Source organism: Mesocricetus auratus, unplaced genomic scaffold (assembly GCF_017639785.1).
Source record: "Mesocricetus auratus isolate SY011 unplaced genomic scaffold, BCM_Maur_2.0 Super-Scaffold_100011, whole genome shotgun sequence".
Lineage (NCBI taxonomy): Eukaryota > Metazoa > Chordata > Mammalia > Rodentia > Cricetidae > Mesocricetus > Mesocricetus auratus.
The window spans coordinates 6,652,488-6,671,105 of record NW_024429195.1 but is presented as its reverse complement, the minus strand read 5'-3'; the positions used below and the strand labels follow the sequence as shown (position 1 = coordinate 6,671,105).

The following is an 18,618-nucleotide window of genomic DNA, read 5'->3' as shown; positions in this document are numbered from 1 at the left end:
CAGGATCCTAAGTCTGGTGATAATGGGACTGGTGGTCTAGGGTAATGCCCAGAATGGATGAAGGAGCATGGAGGAGCAGTGAGATGCTTGTGGAGCATTGGGGACTGAGCTTGAGTCCCCAGAGCTGCTGTAAAAGGCAGCTTTGGGATCTCAGCGCCGCTGTGGGAAGGTAGGGAGTGGAAACATGAGAATCCCTGGAAGCTCAAGGTCATTTAACCTGGCATGCACAGTGGAAAATCAATGAAAGCACCCCTTCTCGAGCAAGCTGAGACACTCGAGGGTGTCCTCCGCGTGCACGCATCTGCATTCGCACACCCAATGTGCCGCACACCTGTGATGGGGAAGTCCTATGCATGTGTCAATAAAGCACTGTTGGCCAATAGGGGAGCAAGATAGGTGGGACTAGGAGTCGAGGAGGATTCTGGGAAAGAGAAACACGAGAGTCATGATGTAGCCTCCAGAGGAGTAAAACGTCCGGACCCTTTTACTCCTAATTTTAATCTAAATACTTAGATTAGCAATTATGGCTAAAGTTCTTAAGTCAGAGCTAGCCAGTAAGAAACAAGCAAGAAGACAGCGTCTCCTGTAAACCCTAGCTGGCTTGAAACTTACTACACAGACCAGGCTGGCCTCATAGTCACAGAGATCCACCTGATTCTGTGTCGTAAGTCTTCAAAGTAATGGCTTTTACCACCAGGCCTTGCTGATTGCCTTTTTTTTTTTTTTTTTTTTACTCATATGTTGACATCTGATGATGTCCTGAAATGCTTTTAGACTCTTGGTTCTTACTTCCGTAAGTGCAGGCCCTTCCCATGCATACCTCCTACCTCTCCTCAGATTAGTGCTGATGGTTTTCTAGTATGTCTATTCAAGAATCCTCTCTTAATGTCATAGGAAGCATATAGCTGGCTCATCTGAGCCAACCTGAGGGCTTTCTAAACTGTTCCAGGGGGACCGAGGGAGTAGCCTCACCAGGAACACTTCTGGTTTGATATGTCCTATATGTGGGTGTAGTTTTGTTGAAATAAATGTCTCTCCTGACAGATGAAAATAAGATGGAGTACCTAAAATTAGAGGTGTATATGACATTTTGGGGGAGGTTAAGGAAGGACTTGGAACCATCTCTTATGACCCTAGGAACTGAAGATGGCAGAAAATCCAAAAGAGGCTTTGACTGTTTTGAACTACTTTATTGCAGGAGTTCCTACACCCAGCACATAGGCCGTCCTTGACAAGGCATGCGGTTTAATTCTAGGTTACTTCCTCTGCTTCCCGTCCCCCCCTTCCACCCCAGTATTTCTCTCTGTGGTACATCATTGCTATAGAAACTGCATTGTGATATTGGTTCTGCACATTTTGTAAAGGATTGGATTTCTGGTAATAAGAATTCCCTACATAGCCTCAGTTTTTGAGTATTGAGAATATTCTACGAAAATGAAAGCAAGAGGCTGGGGGGGGGGTGTGTGGCTCAGTGTTGGAACATATGTTTAGCATTCACAGAGTCCTGGCCATGATTCCCACGACACTCTCCCAATACGCCAAGGCCACATGGATTTACCAAAATAAGAATGTGAGCAAACTGGTAAAATAATCAGTGTATGTTGAAATTCCCAGCAGGAGAAACTTGGGGTAGTATGTATAACACAAAGCAGGCAGAAGAAATGTTTTGAGTAAATGAACAAACTTAAGGTCAAACTCAGTTTGTATAGACTAGAATTATATCTGCACCAAACACTACTTAATAATGCAGCTTTTTTTCCTTTGTCTGATTTCAGCATTAGCGTTAGCTGTGTGAACTAGGGGGCGCCTTGTTAGCATGTGTTAATTATTTAATTAATATTTAATGCTCTGGGGGATTTTAAGCAGAGAAAGAGCAAATGGCTTGAACAGGGAATGGAAAGACGTTCCCCCAGTAGGAGCGAAGCCTTGGGACTTGGTACAGGGAAGCAAGGCCAGCTTCCGTCGCCCGTGGAGTACTGTAAACGCGACTCAGCGTGGATTATGGAGGAACGTTGATGGATTTTTTTTGTATCGTAGAATATGCTTTTTCCTAACTTAGCGTGTGGGTAGCTCATTCAAGTACGTCTCTTGCACGGACACTTCTTACACTGTCTAATAACCAGATTATTTTGACTGAGATCACTAAGCGCTGGTGTACATATGGCTGAAGACAGTAGTCTTTACTGGGAGGTTTGCTTCCTGTACACTTTGCGCTTGGGCTATGAAAAGGATTGCACGTTGTACGTAAAGAAAGGCGTGAAGAGACACTGATTTATGAGCATAGAAAAACGTCTCTAGGACTCATTTTGCTGCTGTGTCCCTTCAGCAGAACAGGGTTACTTAGTTGTCTCCTAGGTCCCTGGTCGAACAGGTCTCAGGGTCTTGGCGAGTGGAGGGAGCCGTGGCGGGAAGGGATGATGTCTCACAGACTGGCTTGTTACCCAGTCAGACATTGATTGTCACACGCACAGACTCACTGCCACTTTTGCACTAAGGCATCTTACGTGAAGGTCACCATTGTAGATCAAAGGGTCTGTGGGTTGGTGTTTGCATTTCTCCTTGGGCAGTATGCAAAGTAACCTCTAGTACCAGAAACATTAGACAGTACGGGTAAAGCCTCTAGGTAGACAACAACTCAACTCTTGGATGATCAATGAGTGGTGGTATTGTCTTTCGCAATAGGAATTTACCATCAGTTTCTTAAAGTGTTCTTTCTATTGTAGACATACTGTTTTATGTAGATTCATAGCACAGGACTAAAGAGCTGTCATACACGAAGTAGTCACTGTGCTATGTAAGTTATGGATGCTAGAAGACTGAAATATATCTAAAAGAAAAAAACATTTTAAAACAAAGTAACAAAAGTCTATAATTTCTTGAATGTTTGTGAAAATAAAAGTTCCTTTAAATATTCTTTTAAAAATAAAAGGCATAAAAATAACGACTGTTAAGGAAATGCTGATAATTGATACATGAGAATGGGAAGTTAAATGCCTTTTTTCTTTTAAAGGAATAGGCTCAGGCTCATATGATACATTCCCATCTTATCTTTCACCCTAAATCCTGAGCAGTTTATTGGCTATCTGGAAGAAATGTTTGTTTAGAGAATGGTTGAGAAGAGCAGATTCGAATGCGCACGAGTTCACGGGCCTTTGCTTGATAGGACGTTTCCCACGGCAGCCCATCAGCTGGGATAAGATGTGAACCTTACTAAACAAGGCTCAGTACAAGGAAACAGCTGTCAAAATACAGCCCTTCAGAATAGTGCCTCTAACCTTTGTGTGTGTGCTCTCACACTCTACTAAATATTAATTTTTCCAAAACCCAGTGAAGCAGAGATGGATATTCTACTCTCGTAAGTCTTATAGCTTCACAGCGCATCTCAAGAACATAGCTTGGGATGCTCCAAGTTGGCATGGTTTATGAATAAGGATGTATTTATCTGGATGTTAGAGGCAGTTCTCTTTATGTTTTACATTGTTATTTTTCAAGAAGAAATACAGGAACACCTCAACTTTAAGAGAGATCACCGGTGACCCAGGCTACAGAGAACAGAGAATAGGATCTTGAAACGAACACATCATACTCACTGGGGCATCTTGACCAGAGCTTGTGTTCCCTGGGTTGTGGAGCCTAATTCATGGAGAAGACCTCACTGCACACTGATGACGTGTGTCATTGTTCTAGAGAGTAAACTTGACTATGTTCTGTATTGGGTTAAACTGCTAACGTATATAAGCTGGAACTTTGGACTCCCAGTCTTAGTTAAAAGCTCGCCCTGGGTGGGAGCAACCATGGCTCTCGTTCTAAATGCATGCTTTTTGGTTGTCACCTTGATCTGAGTTTTTTGTTTTGTTTTGTTTATTTCTGTATTTTATAGTCTCACTGTGTCTCTGGCTACCCTGGAACTCGCTATATGTAGATCAGGCTGGACTCAAATTCAGAGATCTGCTTCCGTCTGTTTCCCAAGTGCTGGGATTAAAGGTGTAAATCATCATGCCTGGCTAACACGTACCTCTGCTTGTGTGTGTGTGTGTGTGTGTGTGTGTGTGTGTGTGTGTGTGCGCGCGCACTGTGAGTATGCACCTGAAGATCCCCTACAGCTGGAGAGACTCCAGTCCCGAGTTTCCTGACATGATTGCTGGGAACCCGGGTCCCCTGTGGGAGGAGCAAGCACTTTAAATACTGCACCACCTCTCCAGCCTGACTCTTGTTTGATTTCATTCCTCAGTGTTTCCTGTACACGTTGTTATAGAAATAGTCCTTCTAGAAATTGTAGAAATTGTTCTCTGAATGAATATATATTCATTCAGTGCTTATAAAGTATTTCTTTGCAGATGGCTGTCAGCAAAATAGCCTGTGATACTCCATACACGCAATGTAAAACTGTTACATCAAGGCTTCTAGGGAAACCCGGAATATCTTCCCAACTGTGGGAAGTTGATGGTCTTAGGATGCGAACAACACCAATGATAAAAGAAAAATTGTCAATAGACCTTAACTAAAACTTACACGCCCGCCTTTCGTTAGACCCTGCGGACATAGTCAGGAGGAAATATTTACTCTGCATACTGTGCCTTAAAGGAAAGCGGTTCCCATGGGTGCACATGTCTGAGTGCCTGATCCCAGTTGCTGGAACCCTGGGGGGTGCGGCCTTGCTGGAGGAGGTGTGTCCTGAGGGCAGGCTCTGAGGCCTGAGAAACCCAGCCATTCCCAGTCTCTCCTCTCAAGCTGTGAGCTCTTGGCTACTGCCCCAGTGACATGCCTCCTCACCTGCTGCCCCTCCTCACCTGCTCCCCCTCCTCACCTGCTGCCCCTCCTCACCTGCTCCCATGCTCCTCCTCCTCACCTGCTCCCCCTCCTCACCTGCTGCCCCTCCTCACCTGCTGCCACGCTCCCATTGATTCTGACCTCGGGAACTGCAAGCCCCAAACGAAACGTTTTCTTTTTATAGGTTGCCTTGCTTTGGTGTCTTATCGTAGCAATAGGAAAAGTGCCTAATCACTGTATATCTGTTAAAGAATTTAAAGTATAGCAAAAGTACAAGAACTCAATCTAGAAAATAACTGAAGAACTTGAGGAAACAATATTCTTAAGCGTTGTTTGACCAAGGAGCATCTGACAAGAGAGACAGCATTCTTAAAGGGAAATGGAAAATTAGACAGCAGTAAACAGGCTGCATGTGATAGTGTATGTCTACAATACCAGCCTTTGGGAGACAGGGAGAGGGCGGTATTCCAGGGTAGTCCTAGCCAGATGGTCTGAGGCCAGCCCTCAAACTTAAGCAAAACAAAACACAGCAACTACAAAAAAAGACAACAAACACTAGTTCACACCCCTCGGAATCCCTCTTCCCCATGTTCCCCTATGTTTTATAGGGGAATTGACAAGGAAATTGATAATGTCTAATTATGAGTGGAAAATAGTATATCTGCTTTGTGACTCGTAATCAAGTTAAACACATAACCATATAACCTAATAATTTTACCCCTTTTGATACAAGAGAAATGAAAGTGTATGTTATCTATAGAAAGAATGATTTAAATGGTTGTAAAAACTTTACCCATGATAGTTCCCAACTGGGCAACACATATGCTGATTACTAGAATAAAAAGGGGAAGGAAATCTTTACATACTAGCAGAAATGATCACCACTCGGGGCCTGCTACATGTCAGTAATTGGGTAAATCTCAGTACATAATAAGTAGAAGAAAAAGGCACAAGAGGCTGGATACTGGTGGTAACAGTTATTTGCAGTGTGATTTCATGCCAACTAAGCTGGGTGCTACAAAGCAGAATGGAATAGAGGTTTGTCCTAAGACCCAGGGGATTGTTGTAATGACTTTAATTTTCCTTTTGGCAGTACCTGTAGATGCTAGGCAAGTTCTCCCCAACTCTACAGCCCTTGTGGTAATTTTTAACCATAATCTGGGATAGTGATTACAAGGTGTCTAACTTCTTTGAATTATGTATTTACCTTGTTTCTCTTGGTAGATAGTTTATACCATAACTTAAAGTAGGCACAAAGTCCTATTGTGGACCAGATAGAGAATCTTTTGTAAATGCTGGAGATATTTGAAAGAAGGTAGAGACCCTGGGATGTGTGTACTACCTGAGCTCTCAGAGAAAGACGGAGTTAATGTACAGACATGTTGGGTTTTGAAGGTGCAAATGTTATCAGGAATCAAAGAGACAATATTGCAAATCAGGTCATGCCCTCTAGTCAAAATAAAGCAAGCTGCGTCTGCGGTCCTTAAGGACATTAGTTGATGCTTTATTTGTCTGCTAAGTGTGTAATTCCCATAAGTCATGCAACAGTCTTTCATTTCCTGTTTCCCTCTTCTGAGGTAACACTCACAACTTGTCCCTTGTTCTGATCTCCTGTCTTAACATCACAGTGTAATATTAAGTTTTTCCAAATTTACCTTGTAGTTTTTCATGAAGTGCTTCCTTAGGGAAGGTGACTTATCTGAATTGTGACATGTCTAGAAAGGGATATCTTTTATGTATAGATTTGCAATAAGTATATGCTGTAGGATTTTTGTGTTAAAAGGTACATTTTAACGTTTGATTTTGTTCTAGACAGGTGATAATTACAACAACGATTCTTCTAAACAGTTATTTTCTGCTTTTATAAATGAATAAAACAAGCAAGCAGAAATGAATCAATTTCATAATTTTGGTTTCTTTTGTTCTTACAGTCGTCAGGCTGCTGCTGCTGCACTGTTTTACTGAGAAAGAAAATGGTGGCATCAGTGTGTATTGAGAGCTTTCTTTCTTTTTAAAAAATATTTTATTTTATGTACATTGGTGTTTTGCACATATATCTGTTTGAGGACATAGGCTCCCCTGGAACAGGAGTTATAGACAGCTGTGAGCTGCCATATGGGTGCTGGGAATTGAACTCAGGACCTCTGGAAGAGCAGCCAGTGCTCTTAACCACTGAGCCATCTCTCCAGCCCCTTCGATTGATGTCTTATGTCATACAGTCATTATTCTGGGCTCATTTACTCTGCATGTTGCCTTGGTGAGGAAAATGAGGCATGGAGTCATTAAGTAGTTCCATCAATGTTGTGTCAAACTAAGTGTTACAGTCAGGATCTAAATCTAGAGAATCTGATTCCAGAATGCACACCCCTTATGACTGTTCTGTTCCCTGTTTGTTTGTTTGTTTGTTTGTTTGTTTTATGCATAGGGGATGACTTCCTGCCTTAGGAAGCACAGGGCTCCCGTGTACCTTCAAAGCCCAACATCTCTGTACACCCCGCCTTTCTCTGAGAGCTCAGACAGTACATACACTTCAGCCCTTTCCAAGGTGGCTCAGCAGAGAAGGGTTTTAGATAAAACTTCAGATTCCTGTTGCCAGTTTGGAATAAGGCTTTCCTTATTTCCATCCATTGTCTGGGAAACTTAACTGTTATGGACAGACTTAATTCTCTTCAAGGACTGAAAATCTAATCTGAGTCTGAGTTATTTCACTCATGTGGCTTCTTGGTTGCTTAAACTCCTCTCTTGTTATTTGAATTAGACCAAGAAATCAGACAGGAGGGACAGTAGGCTACATCTGAACAACAGAGAAAAAATCAGTACAGATCGGTAATTAGTTGGTAAAAAGCTTTGCCACAATATCAAAAGATTGAGTATTAATGGTACTGTGTGTTCAGAGTTAAAATAATGTATTTAAAGGCTGGCAAACGGCGCAGTAACTTTGGGAGCATGCTACCAATCCTGGTGACTTGAGTTCTATCCCTGGATGCCACATGGTGGATGGAGAAAACTGACTTCTGTAAGTTGTTATCTTACCTTCATGTAGTTCATCCATGAACACACACACACACTCATGCACACTCACACACCTTCAAGTAATTCATCCATGAACACATACACACACATGCAGACACACTCACGCACATGCGCGCACACACACACAGACACACACACACAGGAGTATAAAAATGTATTTGAAAAACACTTGTTTTCCAGAAATGATTCTCCTCAGCCAGTGTTTTTGGTGACTTCATCTATGTTTTCACTTGACCGGTCTGTGCTAGTGCGGCGGATCTCTGTGAGTTCGAGGCCACCCTGGTCTACCGAGCGAGTTCCAGGACAGCCTCCAAAACAATGCAGAGAAACCCTGTCTCGAAAAAAACAAAAAACAAACAAACAAAAAAAAAGAGTACAGCTGCTGCATTCAAACTCATCTCAGACTTGGTGATGACAGGGACACCTGGCCCTAGGTTTTCTTTCCAAGTCAGACCTCATCCTTTCCCTTCCTGTTTTCACTTCTGTAGGGTGCAGGCAGAAAAGCAGTTTCAGGAGGCAGGAGAGGAAGAGGACATTGAATACCAAAGGCTAAGTCCCATTTTCTAGATTTTCTTTTGGTTGTTATTAAAGGTAGTGCTGTAAGCTCCCAGTAGGGTTAGATTAGGGAGTTAGGGCAAGCCAGCAAATACTAATTGACTTCTAGTGAAATTAGAATCTCCTCAAAAATCTCTCTAAAGTTAGTAAAATTATACCCTAAGAAATTATGTGTCCAAGGATCACTGGCCTGACTTTTAAAAAGTTAGTTCTAGAATAAGAATAGTGGCTATATTAAAAGTAAGGTCTTGATGACGTGACCCATTAGAATGGCGTCTGGAAGAAACTGCATCATGCAGAATATCACTAGCATCTAGAATTGTGCCTGTCACTTCAATTTAATTCCCTCAATATCCTTCAAATAAGAGGCAGTTTTTGTCCATGTCTTCTAGCAAGATGGAAATGTTCCCTAAATGAAGCCTTTGTGAGCTCATCCTGAGAAAATTCCACAACCAACACGCGAGGCCTTTCCAACTAGGTATCTCTCTTATTATAAAAGAAAAGTTGGGCATATTTCCAGACTGTGTGGTCTTGTTTAAGTCACAATAGAGTTCTGGCCCTGTGTGATATATTAGAAATTATTTTTGTGATCCTGGAAAGCCAAGTGTCCAGTTCCTTGCCATAGTGAGCGTACCAACACCTAGAACTTCTTCTGGGCCCATGTATCTCCTAGCTGATCCCTTTGTCTTCCCTCTGATATCTTAACTGCAACAGCAGATGTTCTGTAATTGGACAGAAGCCACCCACCTCCTCTGTTGTTCTCTTACTGAAGGGTGAGCAGTCAGAACATGACAGGGAAGACATTTGATGCCATTCACCAAGAGCAGATGGCTAACTCTCATGGAGAATGAAAGGCTAAGCAATTTAATTTGGGCTGAGTAAAGTCGGAGGTTTTCAAAGGAAACAGAAGTTGATTAGGTACCAAAGCAGTGGCTTCAACATTTAAAATGCAGGTGGACTGGGAAGCCTTGTGGTAAACTTGGTTTTCCTGTGAATTATTACAGCCAAGTGGTTACTAGAAGGAGAAGCGATTTATGTCCTAGTGATGTCCTTTTCCAAGATGCTATCTGAGCCATAAGGAGGCGCCAGAAGGTTTAATAAAGGGAATTTTAGAGACCTGGTTGGGGGAATTATGTGTTATAAAGGGGGGGGGCGGAAACTTTTGTATTATATGTTGCCCATATTGTTGCTTAGGATGCTGAAAATTTAAACTAGATTTTACACACTTTATTTCTATGTTGTGTGTTTTTGTTTTTACTTTGTTGTTTCGTTTTTTGTAAAGGTAGTACTCCTGTGCCGTGATTGGTTATTTTAAACTGATGTGCCCAGACTCTCAGGAGGAAGTACTTCTTTTTGACATTCATAGGGACTATGGATGAAACAGTAGAATTACAGCTGATTTGAAATCCCAGGCAGTACTTTGTCTCTAACTAAAGCATTCAGTTTGACATAAGGTGACCAGGCCACTTTGGAATATAAAGAGAGCACTATTTATAATTTTGTTCAAGTAGCAGGTTATCTATGCTATTTGTATGGCCATTCGACTTAGTTGGAGCTCCAATTTGTGCTTCCAAATCACAGAAGGGCTCGTTCAGACTTAGGCTGCCAAGCAAGCTCTGTCCCTAGAGTTTCTGATTCAGAGGGTTGTATCAAATATTTGCACATCAAACAAGTTCACTAGGGTGGTTCATGGGCCTATCTTTGGAGAGGGCCTAACCAGACTTGGCACTCTCGAACTCCTAATTTCCAGCTGTCATTTTTGTTCTTTTTGCTTCCTCTCCTCCACTAGACGGTGTGTTTTTTTAAGCACAGATGACAATGTCAGAACGTTTGTGCTGGCCTCATAGATCTTCTTGGTGTTGTAGGGTCTGCTCATTCTGAGAGGTCAAGATAACTATTTGCTGCTGACTTGAGGGAAATGCAGGAGCCTGTGCAATCAACCTGACTCAAAGCTTCAGGCTTAGAAAAGCCCCAACCGAGCTTAGAAGAGCCCTCTAAAAGCATTCAGTAGAGAGAACACTGTTTCCAAACCGTTGTGGCTCTTGTGCTCAGTAGTTGATGTCAGAAGCATCCTGAGTCCATGAGAAGTGTCTTGACCACTGTTGCTTTTCTTCCGCTCTCATCTTGTGCTAAAGATGGGTGCAGTCCCTAAGCCCACCACAGCTGGCGCTGTAAATCGAGAGGCGCGGGGCATATTGCTCTTTAAGCATTTATTCACCAATTAGGCAACAGACAGAATGAGACACTCGTAGGCAGCCTATCAGTAAGCACATGTGACTGCTAATGCCGCTTGGGAATAAGGGGACCTTTCAGCAGCATCAGGTAATTCCTTGTTGAATATTATAATAAAAACAAGATCGAAAATCTGCAGAGGTATACCCCAGGGTTAGGTGTTGCAGTTAAGTGCTAGGTAATTCACTTGTGGCCTAAGGTTTGGAAAATCTTCTGTCTGCCTTAACTCTTAGTCTTCAATGCATTGCATTGGAACCTCTGGATCATGTTTTCTAATGTCTGTTGTATAGCTGTATTTTTTCTAATGATGCTAATCTTTGGGAAAACGTTAAAAGCAGCAGCATTAGCCCCCACTTTATTCTTTCTTCCTACATTATGTTGTTAATGACTTCACAGATATCTGAATTGATGCTTCCTGGCTCAGAAAATATGAACGGGGTTTAGGGAGCTAGGTGGATCAGGGACATGGTTACTGAGTACCTTGTTGCCTAATGTATCTTTTAACTGTTTCCGAGTTCTTTGTCCTTTCTTATACTGGCTTTGAGAGACATTTCCCCTTATTACTATGTCCTCCTTGTTGTGTTTCTTTCTTTTAAAGTTGTCAGTGATAATTTAATGAAGAAAAAAAAAGTCCTAAAAATAACACAACCAAGGGGATTGACTTGCTGACCACTGGGTGACTGGTAGATTATCAGGCAGAACAGGAAGCAAGTGAAACCATCGCTTGATGGGGCTGATAGAAATCCTTGGGCTGCAGGAAGCAGCCACCATGCCAGCCTCTTAGTGTGCAGGGGGACTGTGGCCCCTGGTGAGGTCACCTCTGTTGCCTTCCATCTAGTCCTTCGGCTCCTGCTTCCTCTGTGAAGTGCTGCTGCCACATACGTGGTTCGTTTCCTGCACGGCCGACTTCCCCTAATTAGGTTTCTGAGTGCCTTGGTGTCCTGTCACTTCTTCTCTGGGTTTAACAGGCATGACAGTACTACTTCATTCATTATCTGTGAGCGTATGATTGTTTGTGTGTGCTTGTATGCATTTATAAATTTTATTGAAGCATGAGATTTTATGTGTTTGTAGGCCTTAAAATGGTACTTTGATATTTTTAGTGCATGCCTTGTTTTCTTTTTTTTTTTATTTATTTATTTATTTTTTTTCTTTTTCTTTTTATTAATATTTTTTTCCATTTTAAATTTAGATAAGAAACAAGGTTGCTTCACAAGTCAGTACGAGGTCCCTCTCCCTTTCCCTCCCCTCCTCCCGTGCCCTCCCCCCATCCCCCCCCGTTATCCCCTCATTCCCCCAGGGAGGGTGAGGCCCTCCATGGGGGTGTCCATAGTCTGTCATTTCATATAGGGCAGGGCCTAGACCCTTCCCCAAGAGTTCAGGGTGAGAGTGCACCTCACATTGTTCTATGGGAGTCCAGAGACCGTGTGTATACTTGGGATGGGTACTGATCTGCTGTTTTTAAATTAATATTTAGTCCTAAAATTTAGTTTTGATTTTGTGTATTTTAAAAGGATAAGTATATAAATTATTTTTTCTTTACCCTCATTTTTTAAAGTAATTTTCTCAATGGAATTAATTTTCCTCAGACCAAACCTAACCAAACCAAACAAAACCCCACAATAAAAAAAAAAACAAAAGCAAAAACAGTATAGCCCTGGGTGGGTTGCATATCCTCATTGAGTCTTCTGACACCGTAGGCCAACCGTCCTACATGTAGAACTGAGAATTGTTTAAGTACTGTAAGTAGTTAAGCTGATTAATTATAGAGAATGAATTTGTATCTGATGAACACATTTTTTTATTTTTTGCTGTGTATAGGATATTTATTTATTTATTTATTGGCTTTTATGCCTTTTTAAGAGCAAATGCCTATTTTTTTAGGTGTTATTAGGGTTAACTTTCCCAGTAAGGACCGGGCTAAAAGCTCTTACCTGTGTAAACGTATGTTCAGATAGATACGAGTTTGTTACACACGTGTGTATCCGGTTGCAGAAAAGGAGAAGCTATTCACAGTGGGAAGTTTTTAAAGAAGAAAGATGACAGTGTCCTTACTTTTGAGAGGCCATCTCAACGTCCTTTCGCATGGTTTTGAAATGTCCCAGACAGACACTTTTGAAACAGTTTCTTTTAAATTACTGCAGACCTGTTAAACACAATTGGGGATTCCCCCCCCCCAAAATCACCAATTGTAATACTTAAGGTTTGGATCCCCCAGTTATCGTGGACAAATATTTAGCATTCTAGCCGATGACAAGTTTCAGACACGAACCGACTGTACTAGTGAAGCATCAGTGAAGATTGCCCAGTGTCACCCCGCCCGAGAGCCATCCTCCCATCCACACGCCCAGTTATTTCATGGAGAGTTCCCTTACCTGCTTCTGGCTCCTGCACCGACAGTCACACCACACTCATTTTTGGCGTATGTCTCAGAGCAGGTTCGAGGGGACGCTTAAACGGCTCTTCCCCATTGCCGGGGAAAGGAGAAAATCGGGAACTTGACAGAAAGCCACGAGCTGATGGGTCGGCTGTCACAGAGTCAGGGCAGCTGGGACTCGGCGAAGGCTAGAAAGTGGAAGCCAGGAAAAGGCAGAGATGTTTTGATCTGTGGGTGGGGGTGTGGGTGTCAGGCTGGCCTCTGCCGGTTCCCCTCCCATGAGTAATCCGATTAGCTGCCTGGCCAGCTCTCCCTGCCCTCCCCTGTGGCACTTTTTGTCTTCTTGTTACTTTCTCCTGTGCTTCCCTAACCATAGGTGAATAAACAAGACACACAGGCAGTGAGCCACAGAGACTTTTCCTTTTTAAACGTCACCATTGGCAGTTAAACTGTAGAGATGAAGAGCTACCGTGGCTCGCTCTGACACACTCGAGAGACGATTGCAGAGTACAGCAGGTTCAGGAGTGGGGTGGCATTGGGGCTCCCCAGAAACTTAAGAGTTAGCATTTGCATCATGATTTTGATCCCACTGCCCATGTCTTTACGTAAGTGCTATTATTGGTTGTTTTTTTCCCCACATCTAATCATTACTGACAAGTAGCTCATGACTAAGACTGCAGGCGGACTCATCACATGTTAATATTTTGATAGGCATGTGTTGCTTACACTACTATTTATATTTTTAGTTCATTCCAACTTCTGTAGTAATATCTTTTAACGTTCTATGTCCTTCCTACTGACTAGAGTATAGCAGCCTTCTGTGTCCATGGCAGGATTGTTTCCTTAACTCTCTTGATAAGCTAACAGCATCTGCCACCGCTCAAGTCACCTAGAGAGTTACATTTATTGAAGTCATTTATATGAAGTGATATATTTGCATATAGCTGACACCCATTCTTATATAAATAACTTAAATCATCTCTAGATTTCTTTTAATACTTAATGCTGTAAATGTTATATAAATAACTTAGCATATTATTTAGGAAATAACGACAACAAAAAACCTATGCATGGTCATTGCAGATACAGTTACTTTTCCCAGTATTTTTGATCTGTAGTTTGATTGAACTCGAATGGAGGACAAATGATGTGGGCTTAGGGGCCACAAGTACTTGGAAACCATTGTTCTGAAAGCTCCTTATGAGGCTCTTACATCTCTTTACCTTTTTAAAAATTTTTATTGAAATTAGAAACAATCTTCTTTTGTATGCCAATCCCAGTTCCCTCTCCCTGCATCCTCCCACGCCTTCCATACCCCCCATCCCACCCCCTCATCCACTCCCCAGGGAGGGTGAGGCCTCCCATGGGGGAATCATTGGAATCTGTCACATCATTTGGGGCAGGGCCTAGGCCCTCCCCCGTGTATCTAGGCTGAGAGAGTAACCCTCCGTTGGGAATGGGCTCCCAAAGCCCATTCATGCACTAGGGATAAACAGTGGTTCCACTGCCAGAGGCCCCATAGACTGCCCAGGTCCCCCAACTGACACCCACGTTCAGGGGGCCTGGTTCCCCGGCTGTCAGACCGGGGTCCACAAGTTCCCACTTGTCAGGTTTCCCCAGCCTGGTCTTGACCCCTTTGCTCACCACTCCTCCCTCTCTGCAACTGGATTCCAGGAGTTCGGCTCAGTGCTTACTTAGCTGTGGATCTCTGCTTCTGTTTCCATCAGCTACTGGGTTTTCATTGACTCCTGTCCTCTTACTTCCTTGCCGAGTGAAGGTGGGTTTGCTAAGCAGCATGATGCGAGAAAGAAATCTGAACAGTAGGAGGGACTTCAAGAGAGGAATAACCAAGGGCTCCTGCATTTGATATGCTTTCATGAAGGTTCCATTGTCTAATCGTGGTCTAATAGTTTAAGTCTGTACTTCAGTTTGTCTTCTTTTCTTTTTTCTTTTCTTGGTTTTTCGAGACAGAGTTTCTCTGTGTAGCTTTGGAGCCTGTCCTGGAACTCGCTCTGTAGACCAGGCTGGCCTCGAACTCACAGAGATCCACCTGCCTCTGCCTCCCGAGTGTTGGGATTAAAGGCGTGTGCCACCACCGCCCTGTAGCTGGATTCTCTTGTCCTGCCAGGTCCAGCCACCCTTCTCAGTCCCAAAGGAACACACAGGATGCTCTATTAGTTATTAAACTGTCAGCCGATGGCTAGGGCTTCTTACTGGCTAGCTCTGTCTTATTTATTAACCCATGACTACTAAACTATATATTTCTACATGGTCTAATCTTACCAGAGAATGCCTGGTGTGTCCTATCCTTCCGGGGCCCTCTCTGCCTACCTTCCCCAGAATTCTCCTTGTCTCCTAGTCCTGCCTGTCTTCCTGCCTCTATTGGCTATTGACCCAACAGTGTTTTATTCATCAACCAGTAAGAGAAACATATATACAAAAGGACATCCCCCATCACCACCTGGCTTGTCTTAAAATGTTAACCTATGTGTTTGCCATTAACTAACTGTACACCAGGTAATATTTTGGATTCTCCATGTGCTTTCTAAGCAGCAGGCAGTGTTTCAGACATTGGGGATGGAAGAACAATCATGGAACATACATATTTTTCCATCTCGGGAGGTGTAGATATGTATTTTGTGTCTCATATGCAAACCTAATCACTACCCATCTTCTGGCACAGGCCTTTGAAACCAGAGCTGGTTGAAGGATGCTCCCTACTTGCTCTGGCAGGGACCCCTTTCTTCTCCAGACCCACCCGCCCCAAAAGGCTGGGATTTACATGGTCTGTTAAAACTCTGTTCTGTCGGTGGGTGACCATCTATCTGTATTAGCCCCATGCTGATGTCTTTGGGGCTGCCATCAGAACCAGCTGAACAGAACAGTCTCGGGTCTGTTCCTGAGTAGGGGAGTGTGGGTGAGGGAAGACTAGCTATCCGGCGTTAAAGAAAAGACAGACATATAAGATCATAATAGAAGGGCAGTCAGTTAATACTGAACGCCCCAGTTTATTCATACATCATCTTAAGTAACCATCCAAAGGTTGGGACAATGGCAGAAGACATCTATTATCATGTATAAAGGGCAGATAGCAATTACTTCCTTTGATCCTAAAGACACTCCATGCCAACCTTCAGGTTGGGTGTAAAACTCCCCTAGGACTAGGTCTATTGTTATTTAGATAGGAGCTATTCACAACATCTAGGCAGGGCATCCTTCAGCCATTAGCTGACATCCTAAAGACAATAGGAGTGACTTGGAGGATGGAATAGATTTCCATCTATTTGGGCTGACATAACTTCTGAGCAATCAAATATAGAACTATGGTGTTCTTGACTGGATGTTCTCAAAGCATCCAGGTGATTTCAGAACTTCACTGATTGTCAGCATCCTTGTTTCTCTGCTTGGAAGCTTCTGACCTTATTCCTGGAGGAACATCTTTCAGGCCGGTGTTGCATTTGTTCAGCTCACTCCTGTGTCTGGACCATTAGCTATAGTTTTAGATAGTTGTGTGGGCATGTGTCCCAAGAAAACAAACTTGCTATGCTCAAGAAACTAGCCAGGGTGATATTAGTGAGAAGGAAGGATGGAGGGGGGAAGGGAGGGAGGGGAGAGAGGGGGGGAGGGACGGACGGACGGACGGACGGAGAGGAAACAGAGACAGACAGACAGACAGACAGACAGACAGACAGACAGACAGACAGACAGAGAGGCAGACCATGGATTAGTAGATCCCAGGAAGGCACATCAAGATGAGCTTTGCTGTAGTGATGTCATGTCAGAGTCTTCGGGGCCTTAGGCTTCATATAAATTGATAATCCTTGGGATCAAATGTGTTTCTTCAGATTTTGGATTGGCAGAGTTAATATTGTGAAAATGAGTATTCTATAGATTAAAATGCAATTTCCATCAAAATCCCAGTGGCCTTTGTCTAGAAAGAGGCTTCTTAGTATTTTTAAGGGTGCACAAAATGTCCCAAAGGGCTAAGGCAGCCCTCAGAAGAGAGAGCAATGCAGAGACTTCCCATAGAGAGAGCAATGCAGACTTCCCCTAGAGAGAGTAATGCAGAGACTTCCCATAGAGAGAGCAATGCAGAGACTTCCCATAGAGAGAGCAATGCAGAGACTTCCCCTAGAGAGAGTAGTGCAGAGACTTCCCATAGAGAGAGCAGTGCAGAGACTTCCCATAGAGAGAGCAATGCAGAGACTTCCCCTAGAGAGAGTAGTGCAGAGACTTCCCATAGAGAGAGCAGTGCAGAGACTTCCCCTAGAGAGAGCAGTGCAGAGACTTCCCATAGAGAGAGCAGTGCAGAGACTTCCCCTAGAGAGAGTAGTGCAGAGACTTCCCATAGAGAGAGCAGTGCAGAGACTTCCCATAGAGAGAGCAGTGCAGAGACTTCCCATAGAGAGAGCAATGCAGTGACTTCCCATAGAGTAATGCAGAGACTTCCCATACAGAGAGCAATGCAGAGACTTCCCATAGAGAGAGCAGGGCAGACACTTCCCATAGAGAGAGCAATACAGAGATTTTCCATAGAGAAAGCAATGCAGAGATTTTCCATAGAGAGAGCAATGCAGAGACTTCCCATAGAGAGAGCAATGCAGTGACTTCCCCTAGAGAGAGCAATGCAGAGACTTCCCCTAGAGAGAGCAATGCAGAGACTTCCCATAGAGAGAGCAATGCAGACTTCTCAGTACCTGATCATAAGCGGTAGTTCAGAGCCAAGGTGCCGGAATCAGTCTGGTCCTGGTGGAATTGAGGGCCCGGAAATAAAGCTACAGCCACAGTTGCCTAGTCTTTGGCATGGGTTTCAGAAACATGCCCCAGAAAGGAGACAGCCTTCTCAAATGGTGCTGGGAAACCTGAATGCTCACTTGAAAACAAATGAAAATGTATCTGCATGCCTCACCTTGCACCAAAATCAATTCAAAGCGAATCAAAGACATCAAAGAAGACCTGGATCTCTGAGACTGAAGAAAATACAGCTAAAAGTTCTTCACGATGCAGTTAGGGGCAAGTGATTTCTGAAAAAGGAGCCGATAGTATAGGATGAAATTTTAACAATTGACAAATGCGGCTGCATGTAACTAAAAATCTTGTGTAATACAAGGGAAACTTAGCAGCAAGAGTGAAGAGAGCCCACATAGGATAAGAAAATAGTCTCTGTCATCTATCCATCTGATAGGTGAGTGATACCTTGATGCTGTGAGGAATTTCAAGAATTAAATATCATGAAACACAAAACCCTAACATGGAGTGGGCTAATGAAATTAGTAGACATTTTCAAGGGGAGGAAATACAAAGAGCTTAAGTATTTGAAGGACTGTTCAATACCCATAGCCTTCTGGGAAATTGGGGTTGGAAGTACTTTGAGAGATTCCATCTCACTCCACTCAGAGTGAATGCCATCAGGAAGCCAAATGACAATGGTCCTGAAGGTGTTGGGGGAAGGGACATGGATCCCCTGCTGCTGGGAATGTGGACTGGGACAGCTACTGTGGAAGTCAGTGTGGAGCTCCTACAGAAAACTAAAATAGGCCATAAGAATTTGACCCACTTAAATAGGCATTTGTTATGTGACTTTTCCTCTGAAGATATGATTAAGTGTTTGTTCACCCCAGATAAGCACTAGTAACAGTCCGCGGGGATGA

The 18,618-nt window shown here is 43.2% G+C and overlaps 2 protein-coding genes across 9 annotated transcripts in view; one reads left to right on the top strand and one right to left on the bottom strand.

Annotated features, from left to right (window-relative positions):
• Positions 1-13,252, bottom strand: part of P2ry14 (purinergic receptor P2Y14) — a 41,787-nt gene extending 28,535 nt beyond the window's left edge. Inside the window, exons 1-2 of one of the 2 annotated variants that reach the window (XM_040754390.1) lie at positions 12,966-13,252; positions 12,646-12,736 (exon numbers count right to left, since the gene is read on the bottom strand). The gene's annotated coding sequence lies outside the window, so the exon portion shown is untranslated. The remainder of the gene's footprint in view (positions 1-12,645; positions 12,737-12,965) is intronic. The other variant, XM_021231712.2, reaches the window with a different exon arrangement.
• The window catches only part of Med12l (mediator complex subunit 12L), a 307,049-nt gene that overhangs the window by 141,287 nt on the left and 147,144 nt on the right, over positions 1-18,618 (top strand). The gene's annotated exons all lie outside the window — the stretch shown is intronic.